The sequence below is a fragment of the Canis lupus genome, chromosome 3, assembly GCF_048164855.1.
Source record: "Canis lupus baileyi chromosome 3, mCanLup2.hap1, whole genome shotgun sequence".
NCBI classification, from domain to species: Eukaryota; Metazoa; Chordata; class Mammalia; order Carnivora; family Canidae; genus Canis; species Canis lupus.
This window is the reverse complement of record NC_132840.1, coordinates 35,514,034-35,525,285: the sequence shown is the minus strand read 5'-3', so window position 1 is coordinate 35,525,285 and position 11,252 is coordinate 35,514,034. Positions and strand designations below refer to the sequence as shown.

At 39.2% G+C, this 11,252-nt stretch overlaps 1 long non-coding RNA gene across 1 annotated transcript in view; it reads left to right on the top strand.

Annotated features, from left to right (window-relative positions):
• Positions 1–281: 281 nt before the first annotated feature.
• LOC140630362 (uncharacterized) overlaps positions 282–11,252 on the top strand; it is a 35,378-nt gene continuing 24,407 nt past the window's right edge. The window contains exon 1 of the long non-coding RNA XR_012028129.1: positions 282–895. This is a non-coding gene — a long non-coding RNA (uncharacterized lncRNA). The remainder of the gene's footprint in view (positions 896–11,252) is intronic.

Here is an 11,252-nt window from a genome sequence, read left to right as displayed (position 1 = left end):
CATCTTTTTAACCTGAAATATATTTTATAAGGGCAGTTTATATTATTATCATGAATAGTAAGTCAGTGTAAATATAAAAGCAATGATAAAAGACAAATGGAAACCATAAAACTTACAGTTAAAGAAACATTCTGAAATTCTAGCTACATGCTGTTGTTTTCTATTGAGGTTCTGGGTTTGATGCTTGTTATCTCCCTATTAAATGAGGGATTAGGAAATTCAGAGAGGTGTTGAATAATTTTCTCACCATGTGATTCAGTGTTATTTATAGCTCTGAACCACTTGAAGCCATTTTGTATGGCTTGAACTATCGCCCACTACTTCCATCAACTGAGATATCTACACTTTGGAATTTCTCTTGATACTGATCCAATCAACTTTTGTTTTCAAGATCATGGTGCTAAGAGCGTATGTAGTAGTTCAAGTTGCCTCTTTTAAAAGAATTATTCTGGATAGGGTCTAATGTAGCCTCCCACTGGCTATGAAGGCATAAAAGAGAAAGGATTTGTCTATTGAAATCTCAGTTCTTACAACATTTTATGAAATTTACCTCAAGATGGAACATTTTCAAAGCTGATTTTAAAAAGTGGGTTCTCATCACTTGAATTATAAAACTTCAGAGACTCTGAGAGAATTATAGCCCTGAGTCCAGGAAGATGAGCCCACAAAAACAGGTCAAAGCTGCAGGCAGAGGAGGCACTTAGGGTTGACTGAAGAAGAGAAGAAACAAACCTACAGCACTTGGCATTTATTGAAGGGAGACAGAGAAGCAGCAAGTGCTTTCTGAGGAAAGAACAGATGGAAGGAAAATTAAGCAAAGTTAAAAAACATTGCTGTGGTCTGTTCCACAAAAACCAGCAGAGCTGTGGTTTCTCCAGAGTCAGAGAATTGAAAGGTAAGGAAAATAGAGATCACATTACATGGTACTCAAGGGTTTAAGGCACAAAACAACAATTCTAATGAAGGTTTGCTAACTCCTTTTCTGTCTTAGAGATGAGTAAGGGGAATGAGAGGTATCTAAACCTATAACAGCATGTATTAACCCAGTCTGAATGATTTATTGTTACCATATTTGGGCTAACTTTGAGTTCAGGAGAGGAAAAAAAATGAAGAAAAACAAGCTTACCCATAAAAAGAGATTGTAGAACTTCATGTCCCAACAAGTGGGTAAAAATGTTAACATTGTTTTTTATGGCCTAATAAATGTCTTTCATAAAATTCGCTAAAAACACACTCCCTAGATCTCTTTATTAGATTGAAAGAGATATTGATCAGAAGGAGGAGTTGATCAGGAAAGAGGGTAGAAGGAAACCAGGTCTTAGGTTACATAAAAATATATTGACTATCTTTTTAAACTTTATAATCTGGTAAAACAAAATATTTTTATACAGGTGATAGAAATGAGACAAGAGAAGTTAGATAATCTGTATGGACATATACAGCTGACAATGTGGAAATCAGAATTTAGAGCCTGCCTGCATCTATAGCCTTTGCTTTCACCAAACCCTTAGTCTTCTCTAATTACTCCTATCAGCTCAATTGACATGGCCTATATACTACTATTATTACATTTAAAACTTCATGGAGTCACAAAACTTCTGTGTCAGAAAGGAACGACAATGATTTTGACCCCATTTTTAGGACATTGCAAAACTCCATGGGCAGCAACATAATGGTACCCCCACTCTATAACAAAAATAAGGGTCAGGCAGGGCACCTGGGTGGCTCAGTGTTTGAGTGTCTGCCTTTGGCTCAGGTCGTGATCCCAAGGGCCCAGGATCAAGTCCTGCAGCAGGCTCTGTAGGGAGCCTGCTCCTCCCTCTGCCTATGTCTCTGCCTTTCTCTGTGTCTCTCATGAATAAATAAATAAAATCTTTAAAAAAATTTTTTAAAAGACTCAGGCAATTGCATATCATGCCTCAGATGATGTAACTAGCAAGTGGCAGTTCTGGTTATCCATCTCAAATTGCAGGTGGAATTCTTCTATCACAGTAACTTTGGGCTTTGTTTGCATGGATGGCCAAAAATAGGGCTTCAATAACCATGATCAAATGTGTTTTATTAGTGATCATCTTTGTCACTGGAAAAATCACTTTTAAAGATCAAATTACTATTGTGGGGACTGAACACTTTTTCAAAAGAGAAATTCAGAATCTGATTGTCTTTGCTTTTCTGAATTCAGACAGATTTGTAGGTGATCCAGGCTTCTACTTGGCATACCTTAGTTCATTAATTCTTTCATCCAGTGAGTGCAAAGATACAAAACAAAAGAGTAAAGATGACAGGGTCTTGATCCTCAAGCTGCACACTGTCATGGATATCTTCAGACAGGCACAATAGTTTAGAACTGAGGAATCTCTTTATGCAAGGATCGCTACAGGGCTATGGGGCCTACCTACAGTAGGCCCAGCCCGCAGTGCAGTAGGTAGTGAGCTCAGGATACGAGATCAAAAACAAGGAGGAAAGGGGCAAGGCAGTTGTTACAATGCTATTGACTCAAAGGTTTGAGTCTGTGATCCTAGATCCACAGGTTCTGATCCCCCTCCAGGACTGCCATTTGTAGCATGCACCCTTTTCATTATCCTTGGAATCCTTTAATATCAGCAATTAACAAGTGTTTTAGCACTAGATCCTTCTGCTTTAATTCTCCCCATCTTCATGGCCCCTGATTCCTAGTTTATTTTTCACTGGAGATATCAGTGTGTATGTAAGACTTCGGATTTTTTGCCTGTTTTGGGGAATGGTTGGTGAAACCTATATGGGGATGGCTTGGTGCATCAAAGTAACCTCAAATGTTGAGAGCCAAAGCCCACCCTGGACTATCTCCCGGTGAACCACAGGGTAAGTGAACTACTGTGGGATTACTGTGTCTAGAGATAATCTGTGGAGATGATGGGGATGATAGAAGCTGTTGATGAGGGTCACCATGTTTCTCTAGAGCAAGGGACAGAGTAAGGAGTCGTACTGTAGAGACCTGGTGCAGAAGGTTATCATGCAGCCTGGTAGACATAGCAGCACAGAGTGAGAAGCTGAGTGTGTTTAACAGAGGTTTACCAAACCTGTGAAGGGTTTACCTTTTTTGTAATTCTGTCTCAGATTATAATGGATCATTACATAAACCATGTGCTTCCTTCCACATGACAGTTAATTTAGTTAGAGAGGCCTTTCAGGATGGTGTAATGGAGAATAGAGGTAAAAGGCTGTACAGGGAAGTGTGGCTTCCCTACCTTCATCTAGTGCTGCCCATAAAGGGAGGACAGCACTGTTGCAAGGGGGAGTGTGCCCAGGAGTTCCAGGTGGAGACCATTCCCAATGAGTAGGGGCTTTGAGTGGTGGGCAGGAGTATGGGGGAACCCCGAATGGCAAACTAAGTGATTCACGTGGGGCCAATCATTCTTTTTCAAGGATTCTAAGGAAGGCGCCCCTTGAAGTAGGAGAATCCTGCAAGGCTATTGCTTCCATAATGACATATCCAGGTAGAGTCAAGGTTAACCCTATAAAAATACTGCTCTTACCTTACAGAAGGCTTCCTTGATGGAGAAATACGAGAGGCCATCAGAACTCTGGAATGTGAGGTGGAAGTGGCCTATGGGGTATAACCCATAAACAGCAGTATCTGTGTGGTTGCTCAGCACAGGGGAGAGTGCCGGACTGGGAGCTTTAGCTCCTGAGGCTCAGCAGAAAAATAGAACTGAAAGCAGTTAGAGGAGGAGTAGTCGTGGCACAGCAGATACAACAGAAACAATATGAGTTTTGGAGTCGAGAGTGACCTGGATCTCAGTCTTGGCTTCAAAAACATATTCTCTTTTTGAGCAAGGTACTGAGACAGTTTCTGTATCAGTTTTATTATCTGCAAAATGAAAAACATCACTGGCAGGAATTGGGAAACATCATGTAAAAATTGGTAGCATCTCGCAAGTACTTAATAATTAATATCTATTATTGTTTTTATTATCGTTATTACTTGTGATTCTAGCAAAAATCTTGAAATTAATTCTTATTAGCTAATAACAGCAAACATAGAGATAACACTCAGCTGTGTTCTAGGCACTGTTTTAAGCACTTGCCTTGTATTAACCAAAGTAATCCCCATAACAAACTGTGAAGTAGCTGATATTTTCCCCATTATACAGAAAAGGAAATTGAGACCAGAGAGATTAAGTAACTGGTCCAAGGGTAGACAGCCAATAAACGGCAGGATCAGGATTTGAATGGAACCTAAAGCTGTCAGGCTGCAGCGCTCCTTCTCTTAAGTATGATGTAATAGGGCAGCCCGGGTGGCTCAGTGGTTTAGCGCCACCTTCAGCCCAGGGTATGATCCTGGAGACCTGGGATCGAGTTCCGCATCTGCTCCCTACATGGAGCCTGCTTCTCTCTCTGCCTGTGTCTCTGCCTCTCTCCCTCTCATGAATAAATAAATAAAATCTTAAAAAATATATGATGTAATAAATGTGACTCTCCATCTATGTTTCCCTAGTTGTTAATGGCAGCTGAGAGTATCCATGGAAAGAAGCAAATAGGCGTATCACTAACCTTGAAGAACATGGGGACACAACTGAGCTATATGAGGCCAGTAGGACAAATACAAACTCATGTGGATCCAGTGGTGTATCACACCTTTAATCTAATGCAGTTGGAGCCAGAGACTCCACAGTGAAAGGCAGGAATCTGGGAAATCAGGTTGGAAGGGGAGCCATTCCTAAAGCAGACTAAAGTGGGGTTATCAGGGAAATATCTGACTGGTGTTCTTCTCTTCCATCGTAGAAGCACAGAGACCAACAAGGAAGAGAAAGAGAAAACTCAGCAATTTTAAATCCACAGGATTTAACATTAGATGCGATGGAGTCTCTTCATTTTACGCTGGAGGAAATGGGGTCCTAAGTGCTGACAGTGATTTTCTGGGGGTCACAGAGGTAGACTATGTAAAGCATCCAGAAGAAGTGGGAACAGCTCAGGGTAGCTATGGAGGAGGGTATGCTTTGGGAGCAGGGGAAGGGAAGACAGGAAAAAGGATGTGTGTAAAAAGCTCACAGGAAGCACATTGACAGCAGACTCTCGGCAATGGCTGCTGCGATCTCTTGTGCTAGTTAACTTGTGCTAGTTATTATTTTGATAAACGTTGTTAGAATACAGAGAATTGTCTTTGAGGGAGAGAGATGGGAGGTCAATTGGGAAATTCTTTCCTAATCTAAGGCAGTAATGATGAGAGTGTGAGTGAGGTCAGGAGTCATGGTGGGGTAGAGAATGGGGGACATATTCAATAAACACCTCAGAGATAAAACAGATGGATTTGGGGGGCTATTGAGACCTGAGCATGTGATGAATCATGGCCCTCTTTCTAGGTGGAATACCAGGGCCAGTATGGGAATAGGAAGGAGGCAGAGGCTAAGGGGTGGGGGGTGGGGAGACAAACCCTGCCTGCTTGTCAGTTTGGCTCTCTTCACTGCACAGATTTGGATTCTGTTGAGCACAGAGGAGACCTTTCTCTCTCCAGCTGAGCACATCTGGTTTTCAGGACGAAAGGATCTGATGTGTCAGGTTTAAATGGCTTGAATGACCAGCTAAAGAAGAGATGGGATGGGAAGCATGTCAGGTCAACACTGTGACCTCCCTGGGGCTGTAAGTGATCTTCCCAATAATAAACATGGAACCTTTGCCAGCAGAGGCCCATGATGGTCATTGTTTCCCTGACTAGAATTTTATATGCACACAGGCTAGAAAACTTGGCCAGAAGTTTGAATCATGTGTTTTGTCAAGTCCTATAAGTCTTTAGACTCCTTTTTGATATTATCCCAGTGAGAAACATATTAGGAGATTTATATGAGCCAGACCACTGTCCTGATTTTTGCAGAGAGCATCATTGATATTTGGGTAACCCTGGTTAAAAAAAAAAAAGCCCTATACACAAGCACATGGGTATGGAGTTGGCAATTATCAAAATGAAGACAAACTGGACAATTAGCTTCATTGCTTCCACAGTGCCTATTTGGTGGTGTTTGTGCTTTGATGACCTCCCAGATCTTGGAATATTTTCCATTATTCCAACCTGATTTCAGCAGAGTACTGAAAATTCACATTAAGATGTGAAATATTGACGAAGTTTAAAATGTTCCCCTCTCTGGGCATTTGCAGGGACAAAGCAGTAGGGTTGTAAGGCATTGCCTTTCAGAAACCAGCCTTTGTGATATGGAAGTCACCTCAGTTGCTTCATCTGAAATGCACTTGAATCTCTTCCTGGGGTCTAACCTGTCCTTGGAAGCCCAAATCAACCACATCCACTTTGTAAAGCCTTATGGTCAACAACAGCCTCCCCTACACTGAGGTTTTCTTGGGTTTCCTGCATGTTCATGGCTTAACAGTTGTATAAGAATTGCAAAAAGCAGACCAATTAACTATTTTCCTTGGATGGTGTAGTCTAAAACTGAGTCCTTGGGGACCCAAAACTTAGAGTTGAGATCTTAGGTTTACCGCTTACTAGCTGGGTATCCTGAGGCTACATTAGCACACAATGCCTCAATTTCCAAATTTGTAAGCTGGGTATTAGTGCCAATCTCACAGAACAACTCTAAGAATTAAGTGGAATCACATAAGAAGATACCAAGCCATCAACATAAGCGTTTTAAAGAAGTTAACTATGTCCTTTTTCAAACTTCTAAAATTGTGACAAAGGGCCACACATAGTGTTTCAATTATTTTCCAAGCTCCAGGAATTTGCATTTAACATACATATATATATACATATATATATATATATATACACACAAATACATACATGCAAATATGCAAATACATACACTCTGTGTGTGGGTGTGCGCGCGCTATTTATATTGGTAATGATTGAATATTTTCTTTAAATCTACTTATGAAAAATGTAAATTTATTTAAAAAATAAAATTTGTATTACAACTCTGAGTGGAAAAAGCAGTATTTCTTGCTCTAAAAAGAAGGCATACTAAATGCAGTAAGACAAAGCAATATTATTAAATTCTAAGTAGCCTCTAGGCATTAGATCTGCTCTCTTAGTATTAGAAAAAGGAGCATCAGCAAATATTAAAGAGATTTTGTGGGTAGGCTCTTACAAAACTGGATATTTTTTTCTTGATTTAACCAGGTTGGAAATATAATTGAAAAGAGACAAACTATTTCACAATAAGATTCATTGCCATTTAACCGATGTCTTTTTTTTTTTTAAAGTTTTCTTTTTTTTTTTAAGATTTTATTTATTTATTCATGAAAGACACAGAGAGAGAGAAAGAGGCAGAGACAGAGACAGAAGCAGGCTCCATGCAGGGAGCCTGACGTGGGACTCAATCCCAGGTCTCCAGGATCACACCCTGGGCTGAAAGTGGCACTAAACCGCTGAGCCACCCAGGCTGCCCTTAACCGATGTCTTTTCATCACTTAAATCATCTTTCAGGTCACTCTCTTTAGAATAAGAATTTACTATATAGTGAGACGTTTTGGAGGTAAAGACACCAGCCTTTGAAATGTGGCTCTGCTCCCTACTTGCCAATTACATTGAGCAACTTACTCAAAGTCTTCTTACTTTGGTTTCCTCATTAGTCAAATGAAATATTAACACTCAACTTGAAGGATATTTGCATGGATGCCATAAAGTATATTAAGTACACAGTAAAGTGTCTTGAATTTGTAACAGAAAAGCATAATGATGATGACAGGGAAAATTGCCTTGTCAAAGTACAGATAAATAAAATAAAGAGCAGGTTGTTTGTGTGCCCAGCCATTCAATCTGCTAGGACAAAGATGTTCTGTGACTCCCATCCCAGACATCTGGACAGGCTGTCAGCACATCACTGCGTGGTTTTGAAGCACTCCAGGATTATATAATATTGGATGGCAACCAGGACTGTTGGACTTTCTTCTTTTATTCCTTATGTAGATTTCATTTTTTAACCACACAAAGTTAGGAAAACATTTATTTTGGTAAAATATTGAGAGAATACAATAAAGCAGAAAGGAAAAAATAAAATAATTTGTGGTTCCATCACCCAGACAAAACTGAATGTGGTATTTTCATATATCTTCTTTTAGATTGTTCTATTCAGATTATATATATATATATATATATATATATATATATATATATATATATATAGCTTTTTGATGGAAAGCTACTCCACCCTTCATTTTCTTATCAGGTCTGTTTAACTAAGAGAATGTGTACCCGTGGGAATATTTTTGTAATCATTCTACAACATGATTTTCATGGCTATGATAGTATATCACATGGATGTAGCAAAATTTACTTAGCTATATCTAATATTAGTCATTTAAGTTTCCTTAATCTACCATTTCCCAATTTAAAATATTACAGTTCACTTCCTTTTAAATGACCCATTTCTTTCAGATAGATTGCAAGAAGTAGACACTCTAGTAAAAAAATATGTGTAGTTTAAGGCTCTTTGAGACTGCCACGTCAGTCTCAGAAAATTTAATGTGAATTTACAGTAAATGTATAAAGAACACATATTTCTTAGCACCCCTGCCCAAAGTAGGTGGTATGACATAAAAATTCTTTTTGGCCAATTTGGGTGAAAATGTTATTTTAGTTTATATGCTTCCTGTATACTTACTGATGGCTTCTGGGTTTTTTTTACGAATTTTGTATTCAGATCTATACTTACTTTTCCCCATTGGGGCATTTATCTTATTCTTACTGATTTGCTAGAAAATATTTACATACTAAAATTACTAATTTGTATGTTGTGCTTTCATGCATATTGAAACTGGTTTTTCCAATAACCTGTTGCTTCCTTTTTTTAAAAGATTTTATTTATTTATTTACTCATTCATTCATTCATTCATGAGAGACACACAGAGAGAGGCAGAGACATAGGCAGACTGAGAAGCAGGCTCCCCACAGGGATCCTGATGGGGGACTCAATCCCAGGACTCTGGGATCACGCCCTGAGCCGAAGGCAGACACTCAACCACTGAGCCACCGAGGCATCCCTGGTTTCTTATTTTTACATATGCCATGTGTGATAGCTAGAACATTAAAAAATTATCATTGTACTCATCCGTTAGTGATTTCTTTCATAACTGTGCCTTTGGTATCAAGCTCAGAACGTTTTACTCTATAGTCAGTTGTATAAATTTTTGCATATATTTTCTTTCAGTGCTTTACCAGTTTTGAACAATTATACAACATATATATATATATATACATATATTTATATATTTATATATATAGTTAAGAATTTGAATATTTATGGGCAGAATCACCAAAACATGCCCTCATTCCCTTGGTTATCTAATTCAATCTCATGGCTTAAAATATGACCTGATGACTCCCAAATTTATATGTCCATTCCTGACCTGTTTCCTGGATTCCAGGGGGGTCATACAGCTACCTATTTGAAACCTCTACCTGGATATCTAACAAGCATCTCAAATGTAACAGACCCAAAACTAATCCCTGCCATCTCCTCTACAACCTACCTCTGCTGTCAGCCTCTCCATTTCTATTAAAGGCATATCCACCTTGCATATCACTCATAATGAAGTTGTTAGAGCCTTACTGACCCTCTTGTTTTTATAGTCCTTGTCGAACTGATCAACAAATCCCGTAGCTCTGTCTTCAAAATATGTCCAGAAGCCAATTGCTTTATGCCAGCTGCCCTGCCACCACACTGGTCCCAACCTCCATCATCTCCCTTCTCCAGGTTTGCAATAGTCCCCTATCTGGTTTCCCTTCCTGCTATTCTTGGCTTAGAAACCACAGAGTAATCCTGTCAAGAAAACTAAGGTAGATCATGTCTGTCCTTGGCTTTAAACATTCCAACAGATTGCTCTGTCATTCAAAGGAAACAGCATAGTCCTCAAATACTCTATAAGGTCCTGTAAGGAATGCCTTATTCTGCTGACCTCATCCCCTGCCACTCTTTCTCCAAGGAACAGCACCCGAGCCAGGAACATGCCAGGCCCACTTCCTGCTCCTTACACTGGCTGTTCCACTGTCTGGGAATATACCCCATATCCACATGGGACTTTCCCTCACCATTGTCACATCTTTTCTCAAATGTCACTTGCTTGGTGAAGTCTTCCTTCTTTATCTCTTTTTCTGCTTTATTTTCCTCTGTAGCATTTTTCACCATGTAAGTACATTTTACTCATTTATTTTGTTTATGGTCTCACACTTCCCCACTTGGACGCATGCTGCATGAGGGCAGAGTTCATGTGGAGGTCCACTGCTATATCCTCAGGACCAGGGATAGTGCCTGGCACATGGCACATAGGCAAGTGTTAAATGAATCAATTAACTTACATAAACCTCCCTTTTTTCTTCTTCTCTCTCTCTCTTCTTTTTTTTAGATTTTATTTATTTATTCTTGAGACACAGAGAGAGGCAGAGACCCAGGCAGAGGGAGAAGCAGGCTCCCTGCAGGGAGTCCAATGTGGGACTTGATCCCCGAACTGGGATCACACCCTGAACCAAAGGCAGACACCCAACCACTGAGCCACCCAGGGGTCCCTTTTCTTCACTCTCAAATTCAGTCCCTTCCCCACACACCAGAGGTAACTAATAATAAAGAAAGCAAACTCAAACTGCAGAACCTCCTAGACAAGGAATCCTTAATGTAAAATAGACAAATGCATAAGTAAATGCCAAAATAAAGTTATGAAGGAACGCACACCAAACTAAGATGCTCTTATTCCATCTGGAACTTATTTCTCTATGAAGGAGGGGAAGATGTATTCTTTTCCCAAGTGACTAACCAATTGTGCTATTATTATTAAAAACTATCCACTAATATCTTAACATATCCTAACTGATATGTTATGCCACTTTTAACATATATTACATCTGTCTCGACTGGGGCCAGTTTCCTGAACTATCTAAAGCTGTTATGCACAATTTTGAAATCATAGCATTATAGCAAACTTGCATATCAATTAGAGTCAGGCATCTCTTATTACTCTTCTTAAAAATGTCGCTGGCTATTTTCATGATTTTATTTTCTCAGCTATCTTTTGGATATCTTTTAAGTTGTTAGGTTAAAGAATTTGAATTTTAGTTGGAATTTCATTAAATGTACAGATTAGTTTGTGGAGAATTGACATATTTATACCATTTAATTCTTTCCATCTTGGAACATGGCATGTCTTCCCAATAATTCATATCTTTTATGGCTCAGAATGTAGTCATTGTGTCCTCATTTGGTTTAGTACATTTCCAATTCAATGTTTTAACATTAATATGCATAGATAGAACAGCTATTCATTTTTGC